Here is a 26,608-nt window from a genome sequence, read left to right as displayed (position 1 = left end):
AAACATCGATTATTTCAGGAGAAAAAGATATCAATTTTTAAATGTCATCTTTCAAAACTAGGAAATTTGACTAGAATTAAAGAAGTCAAATTTCCTAGTTTTGAGAGATGACATTTAAAAATGATATCTTTTTCTCCTGAAATAAATATGTTTTTTCTACCAATTAGACACTTCCTATCATTTCCTTTAATTCTAGTTAAAGAAGTCAAATTTCCTAGTTTTGAAAGATGACATTTAAAAATTGATATCTTTTTCTCCTGAAATAAATGACGCTTTAGTTTCACTATCTTGAAAAGTTTCGTTTCTTTCAAGATAAAGTTGTATACAAAGTCATTTTCTTCTTTGTTGTTGGCAAGATTTTTATCCCGCTTTTGAAAGGATGCTGATTGGTCCATTCACTTTGCTCCGGAGATGGAGCGTCCCGATTAGCCACAAAACGTGGCTTCCCCGCCGCGACCCACGTTTTGCCAGTGCCGAAACTTCGCCGTCCCGCTTCATCTCCGTCAACCCTCGCCAGGCCTAATCCCGTGTTTACACAAAACGCCGAGCGGTAATGATAACCATGAGACCACCCCGCCATCTTCCGTGGCTTTTCGCCGCGGCCAAATACCTTAAATACGTAATTAGCGAGGTCGTTTATGCCACGGCGAGGGCGCGAGGGCCGGCGGGGCGGGAGGCGGGATGTCAAAACGTCCGAGCGGACAAAGAGACGCATTCATGGGCGCCGCTCGGGACAAACTCGCCTGTCGTCGTGGTCTTCAAAGGCCCGATCTGCCTTTCCTCAAAAGCCAGAGGCCACGGGGTGGGGGGCGGGGCTTATCCGGGCAATGTGGGGGTGTCCCTCATGAAAAGTGGGACAAGGGTGCAAAATGTTATATCGAGAGATGATTTCACGTTGAGAGCCTGCAAGAAAATAATCATATTTTTTAGCAAGCGCTAGCTCGGGTGGTCCTGGGAACAAAAGGTCGGCGGTTCGATTCCAGGCTCAGAAGTGTCCTAAATTGGTTTGTGAGTGAAACCAGGAAAATTTGACATATTTAACTAGAAAATAGATATCTTTATCTCGGAAAAAATATCTAAGAATATCAAAAGTACTCCTGAAATATCAACTTTTTCTTATTCATTCAAACCGGGAAAAAAGTATGTTTTGGATATGAAAATTTTCATCCTCAGAAAGTTATATTTCCTTAATTTATCTAAATATTCATAAAAGTGTAATCTAGAAACTGAAAAACATTGGGGAAATTCAGCTTTTTAGACATGCAAAATGTAAGAAAAAGACTATCTGACTAAATCAAAGAATACATCTTGAAAATTAGTAGTATTTAATAAATATACTTGTTGATAATTTTACTTGTATTTTTATATAGGCGCGAAGACATGTAGTAGGCTATATAGTAATAATAGGGGTGATCCTACTTTGCGGTCATGTCCGGTCTATAATATCCGCGATATTCGAGGGATTACTGTACTTACGATCTATCCTTATAAATATGGGAAAATACACTTCGTCAAATTAACAAAAAAGTTGAAAATAATCCTTTACAATGAAGGCGAGGATAAAAAAACAATGAATTGGCTTGTCATGCGTTTTAAGGACTGTGTTTAATTCCAAAGGCTGTGCAAGAGTGTTTTCCAGGGTGAGCCACTTTTCCTTCACACATCAAATAAATCACAAGTGTTACAATTAGAATGAAGTGTTTGGTTTGCGGGAAGAAAGCGGGAAAGCTCGCGATGTGTCACTGCCGCCGCGGAAAGTGTGTGTTTGTGTGCGTATGTGCGTGTGTTTAGTAGCCGACGTTCTTTGATTATTTACGGTGGTGCGATCATTAGCGCTGCTCACTTTTTGATAACCCCAGAATGACCTTGAAGGACCCGGTTGGCGTCGACACCGTTTGGACAAAAAAACTCGGATTGTTCGCACTCAGTTTGGACAAAAACTCGGATTGGTCGCACTCAATTTGTTGAGTCGTTGATGGCGCTAAATGTCCGATTTACTATAACGTGACCATTCACGGTTAGCCCTCAAAGTTTAAAATAATTTCCTCTTTTCATTTAAAACAATGTCATTGGGAACTCATTTTGCTACAATCAGACACTTCCTATCATTCCCTTTAAAAAGTCAAGGACTCGCATGTGTTCAGAAAAGGAAACGGCACTCAGAGACTTACTCTTCGGTCAATCCGTCACTGACGCCGACCCTCCCAGTCTAAATGGTTTGGACATCTACAGCGACTCGGGAGTTAAATGAAAATTTCAATACTCACGTTTGGTCAAGACAGGAAAAGCGCAGTCTCCGTGTGGCAACGATGGATGACAAGGACATTTTGTTGGGCTTTTCTTTCTGCTTTTTGGACAATTTTAAAGCCCACCGTGCTTTCACACATCCTCGGAAAAACAAACAGCAACCGCCATTTTTGCAAAGTGGACGCTTATTCATTTGCATACGCCGTCGGCAGCGAGTCTTGTCGTCCTGAAAATTGCGCCATTATTTTCCCAGCGGTTAAGCGGTCGGGCCTTGTTTTGACATTGGACGCAAACCCCCCAAAATACAGCAATTTCCAGCTAATTACAGTGCCGTAATTCCTCTAAAAAACTCCTACTCAATTCTCACAAGAGCTGGCGTGACACTTTTTTATGCGAAAATTACATCGTTGTGAATTCTGAAGACAGGCGGACAGAGTTTTATGGATGTTTCGACCTCGTAGTAAATGTTTTTTTGGCCTACTGACACAATTGCCGCGCCGTGTTTTTTTCTCTCTCGCAAATTCGCTCTTTCGGGTCACATTTTCCACCCGCATCATCGCTTTCGTACTCGTGCTCGGGGTGTGAGGAAACCCCGCTTCAATTTTGGAACGTCATCTGTTTACAGTGGCAGAAACAATATAGTGGACGTGGGTGGAGTTCAGTGCCCGCTTGTTTTTCTCAGCTTAAGAATGAGTTCATCACTTGAACTCGTTAGCGACAGTCAACGGTGATAGACAGGGACCGTGCTATGACAATATGGGTCGCCACTGTGTCTCTACGAGCACTGGGCGGAGCCTTGCATTTTTTCAGTGTTTTTTTTTCCCTTAGTCAGTGCGAATGGCGGAGCTTGTTCGCTAATACGAGAGGAGTATATACTACTTCTCGTTGGCAAGTGGTCGTGCGTTATCCTATTGTGAGGAGATTTGTATGAATCATTTTGGGAATATTTCGAAAGGAATATAAAAGCAAACAACCCTGGATAGGTTGCATCTGAAAGTCAGGATGGAGGCGGGGCAAATAGAGCCAAGAAAGGTATCAAAATGTCAAACAAAATTAGAATTAAGTTTAGTGTAAGGTTAGATGAATCTTATTTTTGAGTGTGTCTGCAACATAATCCAAAGGTACTCGGACGTTTGGTCGAAAGACGTTTGGTCCCCGGACGTTTGGTCGACCGGACGTTTGGTCGAACGGACGTTTGGTCGAACGGACGTTTGGTAGAACGGACGTTTGGTAGAACGGACGTTTGGTCGCCGGGTTGTTACTGTTGTTACCGAACCCGGCGACCAAACGTCCGTTCTACCAGACGTCCGTTCTACCAGACGTCCGTTCTACCAGACGTCCGTTCTACCAGACGTCCGTTCTACCAAACGTCCGTTCTACCAAACGTCCGTTCTACCAAATATCCGGTCGACCAAACGTCTTTTGACGAAACGTCCGGTCACGTAATCCAAGTTCATTTAAATATGTTTATGTTATGAGCGCGTTGCTGTGCAAAAAGTCTCGCTTTCCGGATTGTTTATCCTCACAAGGGTGCGAGGTATCACGGCTACAAAAAATATGGATAAATATTTATCTATAGAAAACAGGTGATTTGGATAAAGCCAACTTATTTTCCACTGTGGACGACAAAAGAACAGAATCAAGTGGAATCAAACGCATTTTTCCTAATGAAAGAAGAGTCGGATTTTTTAGTCGGTTACATTTGTGGTTCGATGGTCGTAAAACACGATATCATTCCTTTTCATAACATGGCTGCCATTGAACGAGCTCAAATCTTATGCTAGCTTTTATTTTTTTTGCAATTTACAGTGACACATATCGCGTTTTTGCCACTTTAAAGCTGTCAAAACAAAACGGGCCAATTCATTTACGACTCGTAAATCCAACATTAATAACATCAGGGAACACAAAACCAGCGGACGCTACCAACCAATCGGAACGAGCCCAACAAAAACAATTCTTAAGCCTACTCAGCACGCTCAAAGTACGAATTCCTCCAAACCGAAGTAAAACGGCCGCAACCGCCACAGAACTAAGCGGAAAAATGCAAATGTGTCTTCCAACGTAGTCCAACGATTCCTGGCTCCAATCAAAGAAAAGCTGCACGGGAAAACTGAAAAAAAAACAAAAAAAAAACTTTCCTGTTTAATAGACTCTCGGCTTCCTGTTAAATATGTTTTAAAAAGGTGCTTGTGTGCTGGCGATAAGATGTCGGTTGCGATAAGGCCCGCCTCCACGCGAGCGCCTTTGAAGTGAAGCGAGGCCGAAGGCGGGGGGGGGGGGGACGGCTTTGAGCCGGGAGGTCGGCGGAATGACAGCGGGGGAGGAAGGACGGCGAGGCCCGTCCGCTTTGTCCGATCTTCCACTTGACAGCGCCGCGTTTGTTCTTCAATCCTTTTTTTGTTCCAAAACCTTTTGAGGCGACCCTCATGTTCTTTTCTAAATACTTTTCATCTACCTTCAACTGACTTTTGGAGGCTTTCCATGGTGATAGGCATCGCGTCTATTTCAACTGGGATGCCAGTGAAGTGATTGGTCTGGTCGTTTCGCTGCCACAAAGCCAAGCGGTTAGTTCAAAATAAAATGAAAGCTGAAATTGATGTGTTTCCGCGGAATGTTCCGATTGTTAATAAGACCAAGTTGCTGTGTGGTTCATGGAAAATAAATAAATGGGGCGGCCTAGTGCCTGGGGCTCACAGTTCTGGGGTCCTGGGTTCGATCCCAAGTCGGTTTGGTCCTCACTGTGTGCAATTTGCATTTTGTTTGTGTGGGTTTTCTCCAGGTACTCCAGTTTCCTCCCACTTCACAAAAACCTGCATGCTAGGCTAGCTGGTTGAACACTCTAAATTGCCCAAACCTAGCTATGATTGAAAGGCTATAGATAAGATTGATAGATGATAGGCTCCAGCACCCCCCACGACCCTGAGGAAAAGCATTTCGGAAAATGAATGAATGCATGAATAAACACATTTTAGGGCCATAGCGAACTATGAAAATATGGAATATGGCCCGCACTAAAATCTTAAATACGGCCTGCCTCGACCTCTGACCTCTGGCTAAACATTTTCTTTTTGTTCTTTAAAGTTACTTCTATTGTTATCAATATTGATATGAATGACTTCTATCAAGCAATTAGAATTTTTAATCGTGATGAATCGTGTCTTCTGTTTAAATTTTTGTCTATAATCCTTATAAAGCGTGATTCATGGGTGTATGTTAAGATTCTCTCGCTACGTTTGTCCAAACCGTGCAACGTAGAGAGTTGAATTTTTTTATGGTGGCCAGAAACAGCTGTTGGATCCTAATAGACGAGACATGACTGAATTTCTTCACCTTCTCTAAGTGTGTAAACTCCATCTTTTATTTGTTAAACACCCATTTTTAAAAAGATTTTTTTTAAAAGCGCAACAATTGTCTTTTAGTTCTTCGCCGATCCCCCTGCTTGTAAACTTTAAATCCATTAACGCCAATGCCAGTCATTAAGATAAGGAACCCATTGTAAAATAATAAACCATACCCAATTTTTGCACGATGCCTGTTATGCAAGAAGACGGTCTGTTTTTTTAAAACAGAAAAATGGGGAGGGGGAAAGATGCTCCGAGACTGGCGTGAGTACACACTTGTGTTTTTGCTGATGTTATCCGGACAGCTGTAAACAATTCCAAGCAGACACCGCCGAGCGCCGGCTGACGTGTGACGCTTGTCGGCCGACCCCGAGAGATGTCTCGCTCACGTTTGTTTTGATGTGGCCGCTTGACTAATTTCCCTTTTGCTTAACAAAAAAAAAAGTCATCGGGGTAAGGGTTAAAGGTTAAACATCCGGCGCAATTTGCGAAGCCCGTTTCTGCCTCGATGTGATGCTATCGCCGCTATCGCATTCCCTCTCCTCCTCCTTGTCTTTCTGGGTCGGTCACAGCTGGCTGACACTCCGTCACACGCACTTCAGGGCGGCTTGGCTCGGTTAGTGCGCCGGTCGTCTTAAATATCAACCCGAATACTCGTGTACAAAATCCCGGTATGCTAAGACCGAGTCAAACGGAAAAATGACAACATTCTCTATTCCAAAATCTCCGTTGCTGCTACCTATGATCAACTTGGCCAAGTTCAAGAACAGAAAATCAATTCTGGTTGTTGGGGTTATCCTGGGATATTATTATATATGTGCATATTAGTCATTATATGTATATGTGGCACATTAATCATTATAAGCAGACGAAGCTCAGTATAGCAAGTTCTTAACTAGCCCAACAATTTAGGGAACCGTGACGAAGATAAGGCAAAGGCCCTCAAAACGTGTTTTAAGACTGCTTTCGATTCCAAGACTCAACCGAAACCTTCATCAGACCGTAACATCTATCTTTAATTCTGACTAAATCTGAACTTCAAGCGAATTCAAATGGATTTTTTTTACGGTGCTGGCTGCAAGGTTGAGTGATTTCTGAAAATAAGAGCAAATAAGAGCAAATAGGAGCAAAAAGAATGCAAGTCCTCATGAGTACGAAAAGAAAGAAAAAGCTCAATACTGGATGGTTGGGAGAGAACCAAAGACCGCAGATTGGCGGCTTTGGGACTTCGAACACAAATGCAGATTGGACACTCGACACCAACGGAAAACCAGAAGATCCAGTCGAGAGGATTAAGCCACGGCATTTCTTCCATTAGCGTCACCGTTGCGTGAAAGCGACAACGTTGTAAAAGCAGAGCGAGCACCTCCGAGCGGCGGCACCCCGCGGACGTCTCAACGCCGGCCGAATTCCAGCCCGAACGCTGGAATTCTCGGGGTTCTGACACAGATGTGATTTTGTTTTCTTTCCGCGCCTGAATCGAGACGGAGGCAAAAAACGGTCGGTCGGGAGGCTCGTCTGCGGCACATCCTCTCTCGCGGCCAATGGCGGGCAGGAAGGGGAAGGGCCAAAGCGAACCGCAAAGACTTTGGTGGTGAGAATTGGGCTCTTTGGGATTGCGTCTGTCTTCGGAAGCCACGTGTTGAACGCAACGCGAGTGGAAACATCTCGCGGCTTTGGATGGCCAATGTCTTCTCTCCGTCACCGAGTGGAACGACACCTATTTTTTTTTCGATGAGCCCAACCCCGAGCGATATTCCCGAGCCACGATGCCTCTGCGCAAGCTTTCCAGATGAAAATAATCAGCCGTTCAGACGCAATTCCAATCCACAGATGGGAGGCTTTAGAAGGCCAAAACGCCATCATCTTTTTAAATCGGCGCATTGGCGAGTGACGATCTCAGGGCGGCTTTCCGTCAAAGTCACGACATTCCTCGGCGTGTCTGCTTTCCGCCTGAGTGGCGGCGAAGGTCAACGGGTTACGTGTCCGTATTCAATGACTGTTGTTGCTTTCTTGCCTGACAAAGTGTGGGAAAATGCTCGGGTTCTTAAGAAGGAGGCCGACTCGCCAATTCGCCTGTAAAATGATCGGACCGCCCCGAGACGAGTATTAAATTGATTGGGCTTTGTCTTGAAAAGTCTGTCTTTGTCTCACGGGCTGAGATTTGTTCACTTGGAAGGAAAAGAGGGAATTGATGGACTTGTTCGTTGATATTTTTGACCTTTTGAGGACGAGAACCGGATTTGTCCAGGCCGAAGTTATCGGGCTGGATGTACGATGCGGTTTCTCGGAAGATCGTGCGCCTAGAGGACATTTTAGGAACTGAAACGCTCGCAAAGAACTGGCAATTGTTTGGTATTCAGCAAAATGGCGGACTTGGATTGACTGGACAAGGCAAATAAACTGCTACCTCTACTTATAAAATATTCAGGTCATGAAACGCCTCGATGGGAAAATTCCGTTTTAGGATACAAAAAAAAATTCAAGTTACGAAACGCAAAATCTACATAAAAAACAACAACAAAAACAACACCCCTTTGGACCAGATTAAGGCTTTCACACATGATGCGTCTTGATATTTTTGACCTTTTGAGGACGAGAACCAGATTTGTCCAGGCCAAACTCATTGGCCTGGATGTACGATGCGGTTTCTCGGAAGATCGTGCGCCTAGAGGACATTTTAGGAACTGAAACGCTTGCAAAGAACTGGCAATTGTTTGGTATTCAGCAAAACGGCGGACTTGGATTGACTGGACAAGGCAAATAAACTGCTACCTCTACTTACAAAATATTCAGGTCATGAAACGCCTCGATGGGAAAATTCCGTTTTAGGATACAAAAAAAAATTCAAGTTACGAAACGCAAAATCTACATAAAAAACAACAACAAAAACAACACCCCTTTGGACCAGATTAAGGCTTTCACACATGATGCGTCTTGATATTTTTGACCTTTTGAGGACGAGAACCAGATTTGTCCAGGCCAAACTCATTGGCCTGGATGTACGATGCGGTTTCTCGGAAGATCGTGCGCCTAGAGGACATTTTAGGAACTGAAACGCTTGCAAAGAACTGGCAATTATTTGGTATTCAGCAAAACGGCGGACTTGGATTGACTGGACAAGGCAAATAAACTGCTACCTCTACTTACAAAATATTCAGGTTACGAAACGCCTCGATGGGAAAATTCCATTTCAGGATACAAAATAATTTCAAGTTACGAAAGGCAAAATCTACATAAAAAAACAACAACACCCTTTTGGACCAGATTAAGGCTTTCACACATGGAATGCGTCTTGACTTATGAAAAATTCAAGTTACAAAACCACTTCTGGAACCAATTAATTCCGCGAGTCGAGGCAACACTGTACTTTGCATCTGTCGCACCCATTAAAACGCAAACTTTTTCTCAGATGAATCCGAGACGCAAACCTTCTGGTGTCCTCGACAAAAGGTGGGAAGGAGGCGGAGCACGAGTGGAGAAACGGACTGAAAGTTGGCGGCTTTTTCAGGGCGCCACTGGCTTTTCCACGGTAAGCACGAGGCGCGAAAATAAATGGGGAACGGCCAGACGACATGAAACGAGGGGGAGCGGTGTAACAGATCGTGTAATGTGACTGTTAAAATGATAAAGGACGGCGGTGTGAAAGGAAGCGGGGGCGTGTCCTCGCTTGTCCTGCTTGTGGATGTCCGAGGCGGTAATGTTATACCCCCTCTGTGTTTTGACATTTGAAGACTAATGGAAGTGCTTTCAAGGCCAGACGGTTATTAGGGCTCTTGGCGAGACATAAATAAGGGGCGCAAAGGCATCACTTTCCCATGATGGCCTTGTGACATCCGACATGTGTCCGCCAAAGGGGAAACACAGAAATGTTTTCGCCGGGGGTCGTGTTTTGATTTGATCCCGGCATGAGTTCGGCGAGCCGAAATCTGGAAATGTCATTCGGGGGTCATAATAAAAGAATCGGATTGGCTGTAGACTCACAACACCAGGTGGTTTTGTCTTGTTTTGAAAGCAGATGAGGAAATATTGTGTTCTTACAATGGACATTTGGAACGTGTTTTGCCTGGAAATTGAGGTAAGATAAGTTGAGGGATATCGGTACACCTGTACTTTAGCTGTTTTTTTTTTAAACATTTTGTTTTTAAGAATAAATGTTACGATAGGGATTAAGTCACGGGTAGTGATCCAAGTTCTCGAAAAATCATACTTAAACTACAGGGCAGTTTACAACTGAAATCAAGCATTTTCTACATGTGAGTTTCTACCACAAAGAATTTCAGTAAACTTTGAAATGATTTAAAGTGATGAATTATAATAAAAAGCTCACCTAAAAGAACCGTTTTTATTTTTGTGCTTTTTCCTCCACTTGCTTGTTCTTTGTTAGCTAGCAAGCAAGAAAGAATATTAGTTGAAAGCGTGCTATAATAACGACATATCCTCTATGTATATGTATATATATGTATATAATGTATATGTATATAATGTATATATGTATGTGTATGTGTGTGTATGTGTGTATGTGTATATATATATAAATGTCAGCAACACGCTTATTTATTCGTTTATTAACTTATTTCTTACCTATTTATTTATGTCTAGAATGTCTTTTCTGTGTCTGTATTCTCACCCTCATGCTACTGTGACAGCGAAATTTCTCGAATACGGAATGAATAAAGTTATCTAATCTAATCTAATTTAGCAAGAAATAAAAAACATGTGAAATCTTATCAAAAGTCATCACGGTTCCGCAATACTTCATCCGATCCATTTAATTTTCTATTCCGCTGATTCAGTCACGTGTCAGTGATGAGCCAAGTCTAGTCCAGTTTTCATTGGTCAATACACACCCTCAATAACAATGTCGAACTTCCCAAACCAAGACTTCTGCGAGACTAACGCAAAGACCAAAACCATAAAAATCAACAACGCCGCTTTGAGCTAGGAAGTTGTTCCAAACGATTCCCCATTGGTTGGTTGCAAAATGCGCCTCAAAACTTGGCACGAGTCCTCCGTCGAGGTGTCGCATCGTTCATCTAACGCCGATAACGTTGCCGGCCGCACGATGCGCCGTTGCGTACCATGAGATAAACGGGCGAGTATCGTGCTTGTGTCGTATCTGGGTTGGCTGATAGAGCGTGATTTAACGGCTGAGCGCTCTTGCTATTTGGGGGTCGCGTTACTCCCTCCCCGACCCCGCCGGCGTGTCGAGTCTCGTCCAATTTTCACGGAAATTCCCTCCTTCGACACCTTCGCCGCTTCCCGCGTTTTTGTCAGCCTGTCAATCTGTAAAATCCCGACTACAAAGGCGCATCCGCGGCGTTAGCTCTCAATTAGCCTCTTTTCCGTCATTCGTGCGACCTTCTCACCCCGCACTCTGTTTTTGTATCCCGAAGCCCCGCCCTCTTTTTCAAAGACAGGAAACCTGTGCTGGAAAATGCAGCTTGTCTGTCACTCACTTTCAAGTGAGAGTATCAAGCGGGAAAATAAATACGGGAGAGCGAAAGTAGTAATCAACTGCACTTTCCTCCATTTCCTATCCACAATCCCATTGGTTAATTCGCCCCCATGAAAGTCCCCAAAGACAGACTGCCTCGCACCCGCGAGGATAAAAACGGGATATGTTGATCTTGCCTGGAAAGTCCATAAAAATTTGGACTCTGGAACAAATCGTCCCTAAGATGAAAAGTGAGCGGCATCACCACAACAAGGCTTACGATTAAATTAAAATAAATCTGGAATAGCAGTAGTTCTATTGGAAGGGTACAAATTGTTCCCATTAAAGAAAGAGCTTCAAACACACGGAGGCAATTGTGCATGACAAGGAATGTCTGAGTGGCGACTCGTCCCTCCGACGGGTCATCGACAGAACGATTGGCATTTTACAAAGACCTTCGACCTATTTTCACCGTTGTCAGAATGCAAAATCCACAAGAGCGTTGATGGAAAAGCCAATCATCCGATGATGTTCTTAACAAACTATGCTCCCCTCCCACAAGTGTCGCGTTTGTAAGGAATCGTTGTAAAGAAACTCGTCAAGCATCGGGAGATCATTTTTCCCGTTGCTCATCAAAGACATCAAATACACGTCATATATGTATCAAAGGCATATCAAAGGCATATAAAGACGTATGAAAGACATCAAATACACGTCAAATATGTATCAAAGGCATACCAAAGACATATCAAAGACGTCAAATATGAATCAAAGGCATATCAAAGACGTATCAAAGACACATCAAAAATGTATTAAAGACGCATCAAATATGTATCAAGGACGTATCAAAGACGCATCAAAGACGTATCAAGGACGTATCAAGGGCGTATCAAAGACGTATCAAAAATGTATCAAAGACGTATCAAAGGTGTATCAAATATGAATCAAAGGTGTATCAAATATGAATCAAAGGCATATCAAAGACGTATCAAAGACACATCAAAAATGTATTAAAGACGCATCAAATATGTATCAAGGACGTATCAAAGACGCATCAAAGACGTATCAAGGACGTATCAAGGACGTATCAAAGACGTATCAAAGACGTATCAAAAATGTATCAAAGACGTATCAAAGGTGTATCAAAGGTGTATTAAAGACGTATCAAAGACGTATCCAAGACGTATCCAAGATGTATCCAAGACATATCAAAGACATATCAAAGAGACACCATAGACATATCAAAGACACAACATAGACATATCAAAGACACACCAACGACGTTTCAAAGACATGTCATTATCGGGCACGGCGTCGACACGGGGGGCGCTAAAGCCGTTTCCTTGCAAATTTTCTGGAGGGTGCCGGAGCAGAGACGGGTGGCGGCTGCATATTAAACAGCCGGAGTCGAGACATTTTGTTGGCTTTGAGGGAGGCCATGTGGGACATTCCTGCAAAGTCTCCATGGGGACCGAGCGGCGAGGCCGTTACACCACCGCGTCCACTCGCTGACAGCTTTATGCCCGCCATTCTCTACTCGGGGCAAAGCGGCTAGCCCGCCCGTGCTAGTGCGAAAGGAGAGGAGTATGGAAGTTCTCCACGACACGTTTTTTGTTTGAGGGGTATCAAATGTCCGCCGGCCGGGCCTTCCTCGACAGGTGCCCCGCGCCCAGTCCGAACGGCGCTGGCACGAGGCGACCCGTCAACTTCTCGCCGAAGAAAAACACGGCGCTCGTCTTTCCCGGTCGGCTCTTAATCACCGAGGAGGAAACGCCGTCACTTCGGGGGGCTCCGGGCAGAAAAAAAACATCTAGGGCTGTTTACAAGGTCGAGGGGTCACTTTGCCCGAATTACAAAGAAACACATTATCCGACTCGCTCCTGTTTTATGAAGCCGTGACATTCTTGCCAGTTTTTCTTTTTTTTTTCCGCCTCCCCCCGGGTTGCATACCGAGCGTGTGATGGAATTTTTAGGTTGTAACCAGGATCAAAGAGAGGCGCTTGGAATTTTTTTGAAATGGAGAAATCTGTCTCTCCGTCTGCGCCCGTTTGAGGCCGGTCCTTTTACGATACGAAGATGGTGACGTTTGCGTTGAACAATGGTCGGGTCTTATTTACAGAAAAACCAGCGGGGATCTTAAAAAGGGACAGCGGAGGAAGTTTAGATCTGGTTTTCTTTGAGTAAGATACTTTTGGGAGGAAGTGGGGAACCTTTTGGCTTCCCCTGAAGGTCAAGACTGGGATTTCCAAACGACTATTTGCAGGGCATCAAAGCTTTTCTGATCTTTATCATGACATCATTGGGAAACACCCTGAAAAGTGCGTACCAGCAACTCCGTGAAAAAAAATATTAGACGGCATTTTTGCGACTTTTACCGTATTTTGTCTAGGCCTGCGACTGATATATTCTTTTATTTACCGTATTTTCTCGCATATTAGCCGCCTCCGCGTATAAGCCGTAACCTTAAAATTGCCTTAAAATGGTTGAATTTGACAATTTCTCTCGTATAAGCCGCCCCCTGATTCACGATTTTCAAATCCATATTCATAGTTTTAATAGGAAGTACTAATATGCTACTTTGAAGGGAACATCTTAAGAAAAATGATATTTCTGAGATACTGTATAAATCGATTGCTGGATTGCACGTTCCGAAAAGGGTGTTGCCTAAGTGAGTTTTTTCACGTTTTATGCAAGATACGTTTTTTTCCTGAATTTCATTCATAGATGTCAAAATAAATTTTGATTAGCGTTTTAGCTGTTCCACTTTTCTCTATTTTAAATAAATGACCATATCAACCACACTGTCTTGCGTTATGGCGTTTCGTCACCTTGCAGTTTCGTGCATGTCAAGTCTCATTTGTGCGCATATAAGCCGTACCTTGGATTCAGTCATCATTTTTGTGAGCGACAAATAAGGTGCATTTTTTTTAACTAACTAGTTGCCAGCTTGTTGTGTTGCAGGTTTTAGGCTATAGTTATCTAAAAAATGTTAATCCGTTACATTAACGGGTGCCTATTTTGTCTTTTGTCCCTTATTTTGCTCTTACTTTAACGCAGAACGTTCTACGTTTCCGATAAATGACCAACTGTCCCCCATGCAGAATTTGAAAATATCCAACTTGTTTTCAAATATCCAAAATGTCGTAAGAAATGGATTGACGGGAATCCTTCCCACTTCATAGAGATTGGACGTCTTCTCATCATTGCGAGCCAACGACTTGAATAAACTTTTAAAGCGACACTATTGTTGTATTTGTACATGTTGACGCTTTTAAGTCGCAATGAACTAAAGGCCACAAATTGGCTTTCACACAATTAACACATTTTCTTGCATGAGAGTGACAACAAAATGGATATTTTTACGACGGCCGTAACTCCCAAACGGCCGCTTTTTTTTCACACCTCCGCTTGGAAAACCCACATTTGACCTCCATTAAACTTTATAATAACGGGACATTATTAGCCAGATGTGATCCCTTTCGAGTTTCTTTCTTCGTTTACGTTTCCGCGGGGAGTCGAAGACCTTCCCGCTACCGCCACTCGAAACGTTTGACTTCAAATCGGATTTAAAAAACCCAAAAAAACGGGAGAACCGCGCCAGACAGGAATGTCCATCTCAAGGGCATCTAGTGGAAAGCAGCCAGGATTGTCACGATTACTGTTACAATGTGCTGGAGCGCCGCCAACGGCTTGGGGGTGAGGCGGCGCGGGGTCAAACCAGAGCAAAATTCCACTTGTCTGACAACGGCGCTTCCCTCCCTCTCCTCTATTTTATTTATGAGCGACAGGAAGTCAAAGACACGCGAGTGACAGATCTACGAGGCGGCGGGTCGAGCTTGAAAGGGAGGATGAAGGACGGCCACGAGACAAACGGCAAGTAAGTGAGACAAAGGAGGGACAATCGAGAGAGGAAACGAGGCCGGAGTCTATCAGATCGGCCGCGGGCGCAAAGCCTGACTCGCCGTGTCGTTTGGTGACCTCGGCCCGAAGCTTTTGACCTTCTTGCCACACCTGAAGACCAAAAACCTGGAGACGCGCAATCCATAGAAGTTGGGACTCCGTCATCACGGCGCCATTTTAAAACTACCGTATTTCATTTTGTGCGGGCCGAGAAAGTAAATGATGAGTGCCGACTTTCTGTTTTAGGATTAAATTAAAAACAAGAGTATAGATGTATATTAAATTTCCTGATTTTCCCCCTTTTAAATCAGTAATTGTAATTTTTTAATAAATTTTTTCAGTGTTTTTAGTTCTAAAATCATTTTGTAAAATCTAAAAATATATTAAAAAAAGCTAAAACATTGTTTTAGATCTATAAAAAAATGAATATTCAGGGCTTTTAATCCATTTATTAAAAAAAACTATAAATATTATATCTAAAATGGCCCGGCCCACATGAAATCGAGTTGACGTTAATGCGGCTCACGAACCAACCCGAGTCTGACACCCTTGCTTTAAGAAGTAAACAAAGTAGAAAATATCCAACGTACAATAATCAGAATCGGTCAGACTGCTTTAGTTTGGATTTAAAATCTTTTGCAATGACTTGCCGGTTATACGCAAACCTGCGTCTTGTCTTAAATCGTTTTTTTAACCGAAATTGGGCATCTTTGCGCGTTATCGCCGAGAAAGAAGACCCGTGCGGGCACGCCTATCTGTCTTTTCTATCAACTGGGCTACAAGTCACCCAACGAGCAGAGGACGGAGTTTCACTGAACCCAAGCGGCAACAGGATCTTCAAACGGCGACACGACCACACTCGTTGGCCTTAAAGCCTCGACGCTAGAAAGACTCACCAGGTGCTCCGCTCACCCAAAAGTCAACATTTAAAATGTCCAAAGCATCAGCGAGACAAGCGACAGATTGGCAGAGTTGCAAAAATAGAACATTAACGCGGCTAGATAACTCATTTTGGCGTTACTTGAATCCAAAGATGTTCGCGGTAGACTTTGACTTTGGCCGCGTAAGGTCAGTGTGAACACGGTCGATTGGTCGCCGGTCTTTTGGTCTCCAAAAGACGACGACCAAAAGACCGCTGACCAATCGACCGCACACGGAAGAATTAGTGTTAAAATAGGCTACAGATTTTGAGCAAATAGTGTGTGTCTTAACTAGTTTTGAACAAAAATCCTCCCAGTCAGCGTGAGCCCCCCCGTCAAAAAGTATATTTATAAGAGCCCCTCATTCCACATTGTTATTGCCCCTGGCAGACGCGTTTGAAAAGCGCCTGCTTTTCCCCATTTCCTGGGCTTCCATTTTGAAAGGGCAAAGCGCCCGTAACCCAATTGGCGTTCACGGGTAAAAAACAAGTCCCCAATTGGGAATTTTCTGTTTTTCTTGCTTCAATCAAAAAGACCAAAGCTACAAAGAAGCCCCTTGTCCGGGCCGACGCGAGCCCCTCGGCCCCCCCAAAAAACGCTGTTTATTTTACCTCAACTTCCTGTTTTCCTATCTCGCGTCGCACCAAAAGCGATTTCTCACTTCCTGGCCGGGGGACTGCAGGTAAACCAAAAAGTTACGTCAGCGCGGAATCCACGTCTGAGGGGCGCGGGAACCCTTTTCCCCCCCCGCTTAACTGTGGGAGAGGGAGTTAATTACTCCAGTTGATTCACTTGCTAATGACCGCTTTACTTCTGCGGGGCGTTTTTTAACGGGATTCAGAAGTCGAGCCCGATCTGTTTTTAATGGCAACCCGTCTGTTTTCACTTGGGCGCACTGGGTGAGCTCATTTGAGGCCGGCTAATAAAATCATAATGAAGCCATTAGCTGCCAAGGAACTCGGGTGGGAGGGAGGGGCCTAATACGACCCCCCCCAAAAGAGGAACATTATTGCCTCCTTTCCGACAGCCCGAAACATTTATCTCGTCAAGGTGCCACCTCATTTTTCACCTCATAAATTGTCAACGTTATGAAAAGAGGGATTTTGCATTGTTTGGGGGCGGGGCTAAAATAAAGATACGTGAAGTATGTCCACACAAAAGACAAAAAAAAACTGAGACTCCGATGCAATGACAAATGTGAATAACTGGCTTGAAAAATCCCAACTACACTTAAACATATCTAAGACTGTCTGTATGTACAGTAATACCTTGACATAAGAGTGCATTGAAATACGCGGGATTTGAGATAAGAGTAAAATTCAGAGCCAATATTTGCCTAGAGATACGAGACAAATTTTGAGATACGAGCATACAAGACACAAGAGGCTGTTTATGATTTCAGCTGACTTTTTTTCCGCATCTCCCTCGTGTAAAGATCTCTACGATCACTGGGCGGAGCGTTGCATTTTTTCTGTGTTATTTTTTTGGCTTTGGTCAGTGCAGAATTAAGGGAAACACAATGAGCCCAAAGCAAGCCAGTGTAATGAAGGGTAGTGCAAAGATAAGGCGTATGGAATACATTAACCAATTTGCCTTGGTTATTGTAAAAGAAGGTTTAAATTTAGTGTAAGGTAAGATTCAAACTTTTTTTAAAGTTCATTTCTTTGGGAAACATTGATCTGAGATATGAGTAAATCGACATACGAGCTCGCATCTCAAGGTATGACTGTACTTTTCAAAAAGAGCGACACCAACGTTTTTGTCCGAGGAAAAACAATCAATGTAGCCCAAAAATGTCAACACCTAGGAATTACTCTTGACTCTCAACTTGTCTTCAAACGACAGATAAAAACAAGCTAAATAAAATTAAATTCAATGTGTCCAATTTTAGGTTGAGTAGAAACAATCTAACACCCGACTCAGCAAATATTTTGACACAATGTTCATATCACACATGACCTACTGCTTAACAAGTTAATCATCGGCCTCCAAAACAACACTAAAACCAATTGAAAGCATTTATAAGCAAGCTCAGAAACTATTGGACAGAAAGCCAAAAACGCACCACCACTGTCAGATATTTTTAAAAAAAATACACAAACACCTGAACTGGGACAATACTATCAACAATCTGCAGATGCCACCCTACTTTACAAAATCTTCCATCACAAAGCTCCTCCTCCTCTGCAAGATTTTGTACCCAAAAATTCCAACAGATCAACAAGGGCTGGCTCTAGAGGTGACTGTGTAGTTCCCTTCAAAAAAGTGCTAAATTAGCCAAAGCACCTTCTCTCATTGTTGGGGTTATTTTGGGTACTATTATAAATGTGCTTGAAATATTAATCATTATATGTATATGTGAAATATTAATAATTATAAGCAGACAAACGCTCAGTATAACTGGTACCGAAGGACACTTCCCCCTGCAGCTGGCCCCGAGGACGTTTAATTGTTTTGCCCTATTCCGAGGACTATTGACCTGACAGTTCACCCTGTCCCGGGCTCCGAGGACTGTTGATCTGGGTTCGCAATGAAGATCTGTGAAGGACTCTTAAATTGCTTTGACTTCGATTCCGGATCAGATGGCGATAATCGAATCGACTTCCGAAAATACTCGCATATTGTTTTAAAATAGTGTTGCTTCTTTCACCTAATATGGAATTGTTTGCTTAATGGAGGCTTGCTTGTTTAAATTCTTATGCAGTTGTTTTTGTTAATTGTTGTTTTGAAGCCCTGTTATGCAATTGTTGTTGCAGTTGTTTTTTTTACCTTAATTGTGTTATCCGGTTAGACGCTTATGCAATTGTTTTGAATAAGATAACCTTAATTGTTTTGATTTTAATGCAACTAAATGGACAGAAGATGATTGGTTTCTTTAGAATGATCCGTGACAGGGACGAGTCAGGACCGATTCTCACTTGCAAGTTAACGCTGGATTATGTCTCCGATGTCTTTCCTTTTATTAAAGTATACATACCTGTCAACCTCTGCCGATAACTGCCCTTATAAATGATTATTGATTCCCCTTACAAACCCCCCAAAAACCTTACAAACACCGTACGAGTCGTACGGTGTTTGTAAGGTTTTTTGGGGGTTTGTAAGGGGAATCAATAATCATTTATAAGGGCAGTTATCGGCAGAGGTTGACAGGTATGAAGTATATCTAATAATGAACCTATCACTCATCATACCTGGCATCCGTTGTAACATACACCGTCCTGCCCTCCCTCCCCCTGTCCGTCCTGCAAGTCAAAATTCTGACCAATGCCCTGTCATGAATATAAACACGCCTTATCTATTTTCATGAATTCACATACAAAGACATTAGCCTCCTCATAACTCCATCAGCTTGTTTTTACACCTCAGTGATCGTGTGTGGCGTGAGGTCAAGTTTGAATAAGGAAGGAGGAGTGAAAAAAAATTCCTGGACTCTTAGCACATGTTGTCTTTGCCCCCCGTCCCCCCCATTTTTTTTTCACGGTCGGAGGTGTCCGTCACGTAACGGTGGCCCGCCATGATTTACACAAGCCTCGACAATGGGCGCGTCCTTTCCAAAATAGCAGGTGTTCACATGCTACTTAGCTCATGGAAAGCAACCGAGGTGTGCGGGTAAAAGGGGGGCGCGCAAAGCCGGTTAAAACTCAAACGGTGCAGTCAAAACTGGCACGCAGGTCATTGAGTTTTTCCCTCACGCCGCCGCCACCGCCACCGCCGCGCCTGTTTCTCATCCCGCGACAATAAGTTTGCCAGGCGCTGGAAGCAGTTATCCCGCGGCCGCTATTAACGTGGCTCAAAGTCACGACGGAGAGATTCGGCTCAGGACTGAAAACCGCTGGATTTGGAGAGCCGGGCTCAGGTCGGCGGGGGCGCACGTGCGAGGGATGACATCATGTCGAAAAGACAAGGAAACGGGGAAATAGAGACAAGTCCAACTTCCTGGATGGCTTCGGTGAAGGAAACAAAAGGGATTACCCAATTGTTCGCCATAATATGGCAACGGCTACGATGGGATGGAATATGCCTGATCGCAATTAAAAATGCCTCATTTGGAATGTTGGACTGGGTTGTGTACATTTATAATTCGAAGGTCAAATAGTCAAAAGATTTTGAAGCATCTTGCAGTTGCTGACGGAATCGAAAAAAATACAAAAATGTTAAATTCTATACGTACAGTATGAACAAGATTGGACCCCCTAGAGCAGTGTTTCCCAACAATGGTGTGCCGCGGGAAATTGCAAGAAGTCATATAATGTCATTTTCAGACAGAAAACTGAATATGAATTTAATGAGATTAAAATGTAACTATTGCAAGGTTAAAATTAAAATATGATGAAATTATAGCTGATTCTTTTACAAGATTCCAATTTTTGAGGTAATCAACTTTGTCTGAGCGCAACATTTTTTTGCGTAATATTAGGAGATTTAAGTCATATTTGGAGAAAGGTCATAAAATGATCCGATTTAAAACATGACATGACTTATTTTTATATCATCGTTTTTCAGGGTCCGCAGACATCAACTTTTGGTGAATTAGGACAGTGTGACAAATTAGATTTTGGAGCTTTATGTGATGCCTGCTGATAAAATGTTGATGAGAATGACTATTGTTAAAATGGGCCACATCGTTTAAAATGCAAAGACTTTCCGGTGATGGCGTCCTTTGAGATTTTTTTCAACGCAGTTCAAAAAAGGTTGGGAAAAAACACGGCCCTAAGAGGATCACAGGTTTAAGGAGTTGGGAAACACCGCCGGAATCCACATGTGCTAGTTTCCCACAAAGTTTCTTGCTACGGAGCGTATATTTTCAAGTCAGACGTACGAGCCCAGCGATAAAAGTTGATGAAAACAAGGCCTTGGATTTTGGCGCCGGTAAAAAGGAAGAGGACATACGACGGACGGACTGGGTGGAGTCCAGAATTCAAATGAAAAGCACACCAGCCGCCGCCGCCGCCATGGCTTTCATCTCAAGAGCGCCAGATGACTGACTGACCAGCGCACGTCAAAAGAATTCAGGTAATAAATGGACCGCTGGGCCGCTCCACGTGCGGGCAACGTGGAGACCGATCGTGGCCCGATGAACGCCATCCGCAATTGGAGGCAGAATTGAAAAGAAGGAAGCGCAAAAATGACATTTCCTTCTGTCTTGTATTTTTTTTAAGCATTTTTGCTACTTGAGATTACACCAGGGATTACCCACATTTTTTCAAAATTAGCCTAACATTCAACGCGATACCAAAACAATGTGTCATGACGGTTAGCGCAGCTGTCTCACAGTTCTGGGGTCCTGGGTTCAAATCCAGGTGGGTCTGTGTGGAGTTCCCCCTGGGCCTGCGTGGGTTTTCTCCGGGCACTCTGGTTTCCTTAAACATCGGCCAAAAATGCATGCTAGGCTAGCTGGTTGGACACCGATTCAGGGTGTCCCGAAGTCAGCTGGGATAGGCTCCAGCACCCCCATGATCCTGGTGAGTATAGGCGGTTCAGAAAAACGAATGAATGGAAAAAAAATGGACCAGGCATATGTACTACAACTCAGAGTACTATAATAAATACTATAAATACTATAATATAAAAAGAAGTGACTTCCATGGCACAGTTGGTGACTGGAATCGTCCTGGGCACAAAGGGTCGACGGTTCGATTCCAGGCTGTTCCATTGGGAAAGGCCCTGAACTCAAATTTAGCGTATTTACCATTTCACCTCAACAAAACATCCCTGCAGACTTGCATATTTACATACTATATGTGTTCACGAACATGAATATAAATATGTTCAAACTCGGATTTCCTTCCCAGGAATTTCCATCACACCTCACGGGCTCTGGCACGAGCCTACGGGGAATCTTTTATCTGGCTTGCCCTATCAGTCCGTCTATTTGTACTCCCGATGCCGGAATGCACCGTAACGATGATCCGTCGGTGCGTCTGAGGCTCCGAGGCAGTAAAGGCCTGTTATTCTTTCCTCCCCGGCTGTCTGGCATGTGCGGAGAATCGGGAAAGGCATTTTTGGAGATCGCGCCGCTCGGAATTTCGGCTCCCGGTTCCGTCTGGTCCCGGGTGAGCGGAACGCCGGGCCTGAATTTGAACCCGGAGACGGCCGGTACGGTTTGGGGGAAGAGGGATGGAACGGGTGCCGAAAGACAGCGGTCGCAGGTGGATTTATCACCCCCGAGCGCGCGCTTCTTGTTGGTGGGGAAACGCGGTGCGTGAATTATGATGATGTTTTTGGGCTGTTGGAATGCGATACGGGAGAATTGGATCGGGGTTATGTTTTTAGCGGCCAAGAAAAATCATTTTCTTGAGGGATGCCGTATAGAAAGAAATGGCGTCTTTTTCAAATGGCGCTTTTGGGAAGGTACCAAAAAGAAATTGGCTCCAAAAGTAAAATGTTTTTTTTTTTTGTTTTTAGACAATTTGTGGCGAGTGGGGACGAAAATGTATTTAAATGATACAAATTATTACGTGAACAATAATCTATAACAATGAATAATTTTGGCATTGTCAAGCCACAAATGAAATAGCATAATGTATATACTACTACATAAAATATGTGCAATCTGTATATTTTTCAATAACTGTTCATGAACAGACGTAAAACATTGGTATATAATTTTTGATAGATGATGAAATAAAGTTGGATTTTCCCCCAATATAATAAATTATGAACATCCTGAATATGTAAAATCAACAAATGAAAATATATGAATTAAATATGGTATATATTAGTACATGATTCATTAATCACTGCCGAAAAACTGCAAGATTTTGTACGACAAAAATTCCAACACATCAACAAGGGCTGGCTCTATAGGTGACTGTGTAAAAGAGTGCTAAACAAGCCAATAGCAATTAGCATACGTCAACTCCCGTCTCTGAACTTCTTAGCCAATCATCTTAAAGCCTGGCTATTAGACCAACAAAATTGCCATCACGAGACTGTCTAAAACTGTGCAAGCCAAAAGTAACAACCACTCCTTCATTCAGCCTCCAAAATCTCTCCTCTTTTACGTCAACAACATAACCAGGATATGTTGTCTTCCTGCGCCGCTTCATTTGCACTTCAACACTAATCTACAGCTGCAGCCATTTTGCCTCGTGAGCTGTCATACACTCGGGTATCAAAGCAACATTTTGTGTGCACTGGCGGCCGGCCCCAATTTTTTTTTTAAATGCTCAACATGAGGGCACCGGACTTGAAACCATTAGTTCAGGTGTGAACGGGGAGAACAAAAAAAATCACTTTTTTGTCAGATCAAACAAGTTCAGGAGAGGCCCGGCCCGGTGCAGGTGTGTGAGGTGTGTGTATGTGTGTGTGAGGTGTGTGTAAGTGTGTGTGTGTGTGTGTGTGTGTGTGTGTTTGTGTGTGTGTGTGTGTGTGTGTGTGTGTGGCTCGGGGCTGAAAGATTACGTTTATGATTTTTCCATACCATATACAGGTGCATCGCTATAAAGGAGAGTACAGTCATACCTCTACTTACGAATGCCTCTAGGTACAAAATGCCTCAGGTTACGATTTTTTTCTATGCAAATGAGTGACTCCAGATACGAAAAAGATCCAAGTTACGAAATCCCCTAAAACGTAAATGCATTTCCTTTGCCGTTATTTTATTTTGAAATCCCATTATTAAGTGATTAAATACTACGAATGCAACGATGCACATATTTTCACACACACACACACAGGGCACACGTAAAAGTCTCAAATGTACTACAATTTGGACGACTTTCGGCCGTGGTGGAACAAGCTCTTTCCGCTATCTGGTGGACAAACACAAGTATTACATCGATAATGGCCAGTGTGAGATATTTCTGATATTTTCATATGTTTTATTTATTTTAGGACATAAATAAATAGTTTCCTTATAATTTTCTTTCATGTTCGTGTGTTTCCACACAGAATTGGGACACTTTTAAAGGGTTGAGTTGGTAGTTGTGGGAGGACCGTGGAACTAATGAGAGAATTTACATATAAAGTACACCTCTACTTACAAAATTTCCAAGCTACCAAAAAAGTCTTGGAACCAATTAATTTCGTGAGTAAACGTACGACTGTATTGTGTAAGAGTGAATCAGTTGCGGGAAGTAATGTCGTTACATTCCTAAATTCAGGGTGTCAGCTGGAATAGGCTCCAGCACCCCCGCGAGCCTAGTGAGGATGAAGCGGTTCAGAAAACGAGAAATACGTTAACAATTATGAGATAATCTTCCATTTTATGTGCCACCAATTGGACAAAAAACCTGAGATCTGACAGCAGTTTTTGGCCCATTATTTTACCATCTAGAGATGACCAAAAGTGACTTTTTTTCACTTTCAAAAGCTGTTCTTGGCTTTTTTTGTGGTCTTCCCTGCGACAAAAACGCAACAGCGCTCTCCCCATAACGCCTCGCTAATCCCGCACTGTTGACTTTTCCACAGGACAAAAAAAAGTGACACTGTACGTACACACCGAGGGGTATTGTATGGCAAAGTTGCCCCCCCCCCCATTTTACACAAGTGGAACATTAACAGCTGAAAGGTACATTGTGTCAAATATTCTTCGGGGAGTTTTGCTCTAATAACGCTCGTGTGGTTTATTTTCGAAGGAGGAAATCAAGGGGTATTAATCACGGTCGCGGTGGAAAACATTGGCGGATTCTCGTGTTTTGGCCTCATGCGTATAAAAGGATAAAAAAATAAAACTCACTAGGGTCTGCATTTAGAGCGGCGAGATAGCAACAAGTAGGCTAACGCGGGTTCATATGTTCCCCAAAGGAGGAGTTGAGGATTACCTAATGGCCCTGAATGCAGCTTTGTGAGGAAAAGCTTGGGGATTTTGAATTAAAAATAATAATAAGTTAACGTATGCAGTCATTGCTCATGGGAGGGATGGAATTTCATTGCCATTGACAGGGATAGACATCCAATACATGTCAATATAAGCTAATGAGATTAAAAAAAGAGATAAAGAGGAAAATCTAAACAGTACTTAAACGTTCCATTAAAATATAATGCTGAAAAAAAAAAAAAAAGACTGAAAGGTCCTAAAAAAATCCATTGAGGGCCATAACGCGTGTATTTGTGTTATTTTATTATTAATTTTACATGTATTAAATCTTTGCAACATGATTATTATAAACCAAGGGTGTCAAACTCGGGTTGGTTCGCGGGCCACATTACCTTTCAAAATGCGCTTTGAACTAAAAACACAAAATAAAAAATATTGGATTAAAAAAATTCAATGATTGATTTTAAATAGGGGAAAATCAGGAAATGTAATGTACATCTATCATCATTTGAATTTGATCCTAAAAGAGAACCTCATGATTCACTGTCTCGGGCCGCACAAAATGATGCAGCGGGCCAGATTTGGTCCCCGGGCCGGCACTTTGACACCTGTGTTATAAACTAAAAGATATAATTACGGCTAGGCAATTCTGTCACACCAACTTCGAAATTAGTTCCATGACCTAAAATCCGAATTAAATGGCCTTTTTACATTTTTTTTCAAGGAATAAAAATGGCCGCTTGCCTCGAAAGCCTCAACCAATCAAAGACCCATAAAACCATCTCGCCTTTATCGGAAAAATCCCTCCCTCATTGTTTCAAACTCCCTCGTCGCGACGCCGCCGGTCCCAAAAAGTCAGTTTTCCCCGGCCACAAAGTTTTACACGGCACGTCCCGGCCCGTGGCCTTTTTGTTTGCCGTCGAGCCGTGACGTTTCCGTCCGGCCAGACGCGTCAGCGGCGGCCGCAAGGCTCCACGGCCGGACGAGGGGCCCGCAATTATAGCTGGCTTCAAAGGCGGCCGTCACTCAAAGACGCCATTCATGCATTTATTTTGGCAACCCTTCGGCTCGTCACCTTTGACGCCCCCCCTTTTTTCCCCTCTTCTTCCTCCTTTCCCACCAGCTTGTTTAGATGAGCCATTAAAGAGCGAAACAAGTGCAAAGCGGATTTAGCCTAACACCAAGACCCCCCCCATCCAAGACCCCCCCACCCCATTATTGACACAACGCTCACCGAAATATCTGCCCCGCGTCATTTTCCTCTCACCTATATATGGATGCGGTGCGTGTCGGCAAAATATGAGGACAGAGGGGCTTTTCAGACCCCGGGCGGGGTGCCGTATCATCATCATCATCATCTAGGCGCAGGAGGAAGGAAAGAAATGTTTGGCCCCAGGAGTGTCAGGTATTAGAACAAGGGTGTCAGACTCGGGTTGGTTCGCGGGCCGCTTTAACGTCAACTCGATTTCATGTGGGCCGGACGGACCATTTTAGATATGATATTTAGATTTTTTTTTTAATAAATGGATTAAAAGGATGAATGGATTTGAACCCAGGACCCCAGAGCTGTGAGGCCGACGTGCTAATCACTCAAGACACCGTGCCGCCCAATAAAATAAATAAATACAATTAAAGAATAAAATAATGAAGTAATAATAAAATTATAAATAATAATGATTCATGAATAATTTATATAATTTATAATAATGATAATCATATTTAAAAATAATCATATGCAGGGGTGTCAGACTCGGGTTGGTTCGCGGACCGCTTTAACGTCAACTTGATTTCACGTGGGCCGGACCGTTTTAGATATAATATTTAGATTTTTTTATTTTTTATAAATGGATTAAAAGAACTGGATCAAAAGTCCTGAATATTCCGTTTTTTATAGATTTCAAACAATGTTTATTTTAGCTTTTTTTATATATTTTTAGATTTTACAAAATGATTTTTGAACTAAAAACACAGAAAAAATGGATTAAAAAATGACAATTAT

General features: G+C 43.0%; 1 protein-coding gene across 2 annotated transcripts in view; it reads right to left on the bottom strand.

Moving 5' to 3' along the window:
- Nucleotides 1-260: 260 nt before the first annotated feature.
- ccp110 (centriolar coiled-coil protein 110) overlaps nucleotides 261-26,608 on the bottom strand; it is a 52,133-nt gene continuing 25,785 nt past the window's right edge. The window contains exon 15 of one of the 2 annotated variants that reach the window (XM_077619785.1): nucleotides 261-903. The gene's annotated coding sequence lies outside the window, so the exon portion shown is untranslated. Of the gene's footprint in view, nucleotides 904-3,673; nucleotides 4,361-26,608 lie in introns of those variants that run through there. The other variant, XM_077619784.1, reaches the window with a different exon arrangement.

This window comes from Stigmatopora argus, chromosome 14 (assembly GCF_051989625.1).
Source record: "Stigmatopora argus isolate UIUO_Sarg chromosome 14, RoL_Sarg_1.0, whole genome shotgun sequence".
NCBI lineage: Eukaryota > Metazoa > Chordata > Actinopteri > Syngnathiformes > Syngnathidae > Stigmatopora > Stigmatopora argus.
This window is presented reverse-complemented; position numbering and strand designations above follow the sequence as displayed.